Source organism: Aotus nancymaae, unplaced genomic scaffold (assembly GCF_030222135.1).
Source record: "Aotus nancymaae isolate 86718 unplaced genomic scaffold, 86718_ANA_hifiasm-v0.15.2.pri h1tg000003l, whole genome shotgun sequence".
In the NCBI taxonomy this organism is placed as follows: Eukaryota; Metazoa; Chordata; class Mammalia; order Primates; family Aotidae; genus Aotus; species Aotus nancymaae.
This window is the reverse complement of record NW_026988414.1, coordinates 16,239,960-16,245,283: the sequence shown is the minus strand read 5'-3', so window position 1 is coordinate 16,245,283 and position 5,324 is coordinate 16,239,960. Positions and strand designations below refer to the sequence as shown.

At 39.7% G+C, this 5,324-nt stretch overlaps 1 long non-coding RNA gene across 1 annotated transcript; it reads right to left on the bottom strand.

Moving 5' to 3' along the window:
• Positions 1 to 370: 370 nt before the first annotated feature.
• LOC135274828 (uncharacterized) lies at positions 371 to 4,996 on the bottom strand. Its single transcript, XR_010342559.1, has 3 exons — positions 4,914 to 4,996; positions 2,550 to 2,650; positions 371 to 576 (listed from the first exon to the last, which is right to left on the bottom strand). It is a non-coding gene; the product is annotated as an uncharacterized LOC135274828 (long non-coding RNA).
• Positions 4,997 to 5,324: the final 328 nt, after the last annotated feature.

The window sequence follows — 5,324 nt, the reverse complement described above, 5'->3', positions numbered from 1 at the left end:
AAGATTGAGCTCACACATTTTTTTAGAGATCAAGTAAACATAAAGCAAACCAACTTTATTGGCATTTCCAAATCAGAGCCAGCAGTGGAAATACAGATAGTACTATAATGTTGATGCCTTGAAATTCCCTAAAAAACAAACTTACTTGATATGACAGAAAGTCTATTCTCACTGCAAACACTGGCTTCTGAGAAAACCTCAGGATGTCCAGATGGGCCCTCAGGGCATCAAGGGCTAAAGCATCTCACTGCCTCCTGTCTCTAAGCAGATAGTGTCTCACAGGGATATTTTACTGCATTACCACATCACTTTCATCTGGTGCCAAGCATGTGCTGGAAAAGCCAACAGGAAATGAAAACCAGCTAATTTGTAAAATTTTCTCATGACTTTTATTTCTCAATGTATGCTTTCATTGATCTCCCTGAGTTCTTGGGGCTGGAGTGGAGAACAATGACTTCAGGCCATGCATGGTCTGACCTTGGCAGGGGCCTTTCCTTTTGGCTTTTCCTGGTCAAAATGATTCAGACTCCCTTGAGTGAGCAGCATAGCCACAGAAGAATCTCAGCTCTCTTCTGCCTATTTGTTCAGAGAAAGCCATGAAAAGATGTGCTGGGGAGAATATCAGACTTGGAGTTCTACCACGTATGCATTTAGAGGTCTTGGGCAAATCATTTCATAGTCCGATGCCTTCATTTGCGTTTATAAAATGGAGTCACTATCTAGTTTATGGGATTGAAGTCAGAATCCTTTGATACAGCATTTGCAAAAATCATTTATAATTGTTCAATCCCTGTACCCATGGAAGACGTTTTTCTTGCCTTTGCTGTCACTAGAGAGATGAAACACCCTTTATCTCTCAAACTAATGTCATTCCTAACACTGGCTTGTCTACAATGTGGGCAACAGGCTAGAAATAAGACTATGAAGAGGTCTTGTATTATGTTCTTCACATATATCTATCCTAACCAAACATCTGTAAGTATCTCAATTTACTGAGTATTGGAAGATATTGTGATTTTTCCACAATTGTGAAAGGCTCCTGAAAACCCTAGTGCATCACAGAAATTCACTATCTCAGTCTGTGATGCTGGTTTCTATTTAATTCTGCAAATTATTATAGAGACACAGCACCTGTATTAGGCAAGGTTCTCCACAGAAAAATAACTTCAGTCTTTGCTCCCAAGACTTTCAAATGATTGGAAGATATCTCCTCTAAACATACACACACATCATGGAAGATAATCTACATCGCCAAATAAAGTCTACTGATTTAAATATTCATCACATCTAAAAAATACCTCCACAGCAACATCTAGACTGGTGTTGGACCAAAAAAGTGGGCACTATACTTGGCCAAAATAGTATGTAAAATTAACCATGACAGCACCAAACACTGTAGAGTGTTTCCAAGTAGAAAGAACTGGGTAGTGGTTTGTAAACAAGAAGGCTTGGGGAGCACATGATCATGGTCTCCAATATCTAAATGGCAGTTTCAGAGCAGGGCTCACTTTTGTGTGTGTGTGTGTGTGTGTGTGTGTGTGTGTGTGTGTGTTTTTAAAAAATTAATTTATTATACCTTAAGTTCTGGGGTACATGTGAAGATTGTGCAGGTTTGTTACATAGGTATACATTTGCCGTGGTGGTGGTTTGCTACATCCATCATCCCGTCATCTACATTAGGTATTTCTCCTAATGCTACCCCTCCCCAATCCCCCCACCCCCTGCTATTCCTCCCCTAGTCCCCCACTCCCTAGTCCCCCACTCCCCAGGCCCCAGTGTGTGATGTTCCCCTCCCTGTGTCCGTATGTTCTCATTGTTCAACACCCACTTATGAGTGAGAACATGCAGTGTTTGGTTTTCTGTTCTTGTGTCAGTTTGCTGAGAATGATGGTTTCCAGGGCTTACTTTTAGAGGTTGCTAAAGACCCAACAAAGACTAAGAAATGCAGCTCCAGAGAGAGCAAAGGGAAAATAAGAAAGAACGTTCTATCAGCTGAGAGAATGTTCAAACTCATATGTCAAATTCTAGCTGTATTATTTTAATGAAGGCTTCAAAATATAGCTGGGCTTTTGTGCCCAATGAATGCTGCCCAGGGATGGTATGCTGCACAGACGGGATGGCTCAAGGTAGCACCTAAGTTCCCTCTAAAGAATGGGATTCTAAGATGTCAGAAAGATATTGTGAAACACCCAGAGTAGTTTTAAAATCCCACTTCCTTACTATGTAATGTGCTTTCCTCTTAATGAGGCCACGGAATACCTCCTTTCAAGAAGCAGGTATGAACATGCTTTTTCCTGTCAGAGACATTTGTTTTCAAAGGTGCTGATTCCTATCTAAGACTCATTTTGGACTGATTGTTTTCTCATTATCATGTCAAAGCAAGACTGCAGAAAGTAAAAAATGGCATTATATTCTTGAATTAGTATGCTCTTTCTTTGGTATACTCAGCATTTACTAGATAAAATTGAAAATTGGAATTCAAATTGTTTTAATCATCCTTCAAATTATTGCACTCTACTAGAAAGAAAGAAATATGATTATTTACTCACATAGTTCAGGTTTCTCTAAATGTGATGACATGGTTCTGTTCTGTCCTTGACTCATTTTCTGACCTTAGGCAAGTTAACTTGTTTATATCTTAGTTTCCCATCTGTAAAATGAATATGTTAGTTCCACTGAATCATTCATTTTTTAGGTTATTTCTGACTCTTTACTTTTAGTGACACTGACTTCAAGTTATCTTTAGAGTTCTTATAGAACTCTTCTGAAGTATAGCATATAGAACCATTTATACATCCTTGTATTATATGAGATTTACCAATATTTTCTGATTGTACACAAAATCTGTTAGACTATTAAAGCTTCTCAGACAAGTGTTGACCAATGCTGAATCCTGGCATCATAAAGAAAACTGCTATTTTTCTATATAAAAAGCTCATTCAACAAAACCTGCCAATTTGTTTTTCAAATTACAAGGCATTTAGAGGTACAATTGCATACCCTGGGTACAGATCTGATTGGAAAAATATTCCCAAATATTCCCTCCCATTCAATGGCTTTAGGTATGAAATGTGTTCACTCTGTTATTCCATGCTGTTCATCTTTTTTTTTTTAATCACATATGTCCATTTGTGAGGTTCATGTATTCCTATTATTTTCTAGGTTTAAAATTCTTATTTCCAGGTAGAATTACAAAGAAGGGAGCAATGGAAAACATCTGCTCTGCTTTCAAACAACGACAGGCATCCTCATCACACTCCTTTCTGCTGCCGGACAATTAGGCACAGCTAGAGGCAGAATTGTTTTTACCTTCGTCTAGGGTTCTCTTCTTGGCCGTAAATTAATGAAATGCACTTAACAAAAAGCTGTTTCTCGCCCACTCAATGGATGTACCTGTCACTTGCTCTGATAAAAGAACACCTATCCCATGAAGCCAGAAATCTTAGTTGAATATTCTAATGATTATGTTTGTTTTCCTAAAGCTCAGGGTGTTTGAGGCAGTATAAATAATGGATTTTGTCTATGTTGCTATCAGGTAAGGAGGGAACGGGGAAAGAAAATACCTGCTCCTAGCATGAGTTTCTGAAGTGAATGAAGGCTGTAGATGCAGAGGAGGTTATCTGCATCACTGCATTAGATTCAGTCTTGATAGCAGCATCAATGAAGTTACTGAGAGTTGTGTTATTAATAACAGCTATCATTTGCTGAGCACTTGCATATGGAAGGTGAGATGGAAAGCGATTCAAACAGACTCGATCCTCATCAAATCTTTCCGAGTTTAGTATTATCTTTCCTTTTCTTTTCAGATGAAGAAACAGGCTGCAAGGCCAGAGCTATAATGTTAAAAAGGTGAAGACTCAGGATCCAAACTCGGTTGCAGGTGATACAAAATCCGTGCTCCTAACTGCTACATGGTATAGAGACTTTGGAGGCAAACACACACCTAGGTTGGAAAGCAATTGTACGACTAATGTGTCCTGAACTTTGGCCAAAATACTGCATCTTTCACAAGATCAATTTTCTCACCCTTAAAGTATAGATAACAACTGCCACATAAAGTTATTGGAATTAAATTCATAACACATTGAAATGCTGGTGTAAGTGCCCAATGTACAATAGGTTCCCAGAAAATGGGTGTCAGTTCTCCTTTTTGGAGATATTCAAAGTGGACAGCTGCTTCGTAGGTATTTTTATTTGGTATTACTACCCCTTGTGGGGGAGAGGTGGATAAAATGCCTTTCTATTGCCTGCCAGCCCAGAGTGTCCATGATGACGTGAATCATTTGTTCAGGATAACACAAACATGCTCTGTCTGCCTCCTAGCTCAGGGATCTGACTTCACCCTCAAAGTTATCAGAAACAGAGAAGGTATAAATTGTTCTTCAAACTTTTCTAATAAGATCATGAAACCTCAAATTTAAAAGCTTTACATTGTCAAATGTGAAGTCCCTTCAACGTCCACTTATAAAAACAAAAAAGAAAGCCTTACTCTGAAAAGTTAATGACTATTTGAATATTTCCTTGAGAAAAGAGAGACACAGACGTGGTAAAGGGGGAGAGGAGATGTTAGGGCACAGGGGATTCTGGTCTGGGTCCTGCACCCTCTCCTTTTGTGACTCCACCTATTGCAGGAAAGAGATCTGAGTTACTCCTTGATACCAATGGGTGTATCTGTCCAGGTCTGCAACAACTTCAATTCTTGCCTACCTTAAGAAGAAATAATTCAACTGAGTGGCATAAAGCAGAAAAAGAGAAGACTGAGGCAATTTCCAGAGCAGGAATGAAAGTTTATTTTTAAATGCCTTAGAATAGGAAGGAAAGGAAGGTATGCATGGCGACAAAGCACATGAAGGTTAAAGATAGAAGGTCAAGTGCATCGTTTTACCGCGATCTTGGGACTTTGATAAACTCGCCTCTTTCCCATGATTCTTTCTTTGGGGCGGGCTGCCTGCATGCACAGAGCCCTCCTTAGCCGTGGGAAGTGAGCATGCGCAATGTGTTTAAGGAGTTACAGGCATGCCTATCTGACACTTTTTTCCCTTTTCCAGTGGAGTGTACCTGGAAGATCATACTTTGCCATTTTGCCCTTAACATGCATGCCCAGGAAGTTTCTTCTCCCTTCTTTACCATTTTGATGTTAACAGGTGTGGACTATCAGGAAATGGCCTCTCCTTGATGCTGCTGAATCATCACTCTCAGAGAGGCAATGCACGAATTGCCAAACCAGCACCTGACATTTCTAGTGGGTGGGGGAAGAGCCCTCTTCTGCCTGGCTCACGCCTACCTACCTACCTGTAATAAACCCTAGATGCCTATCTGGACTT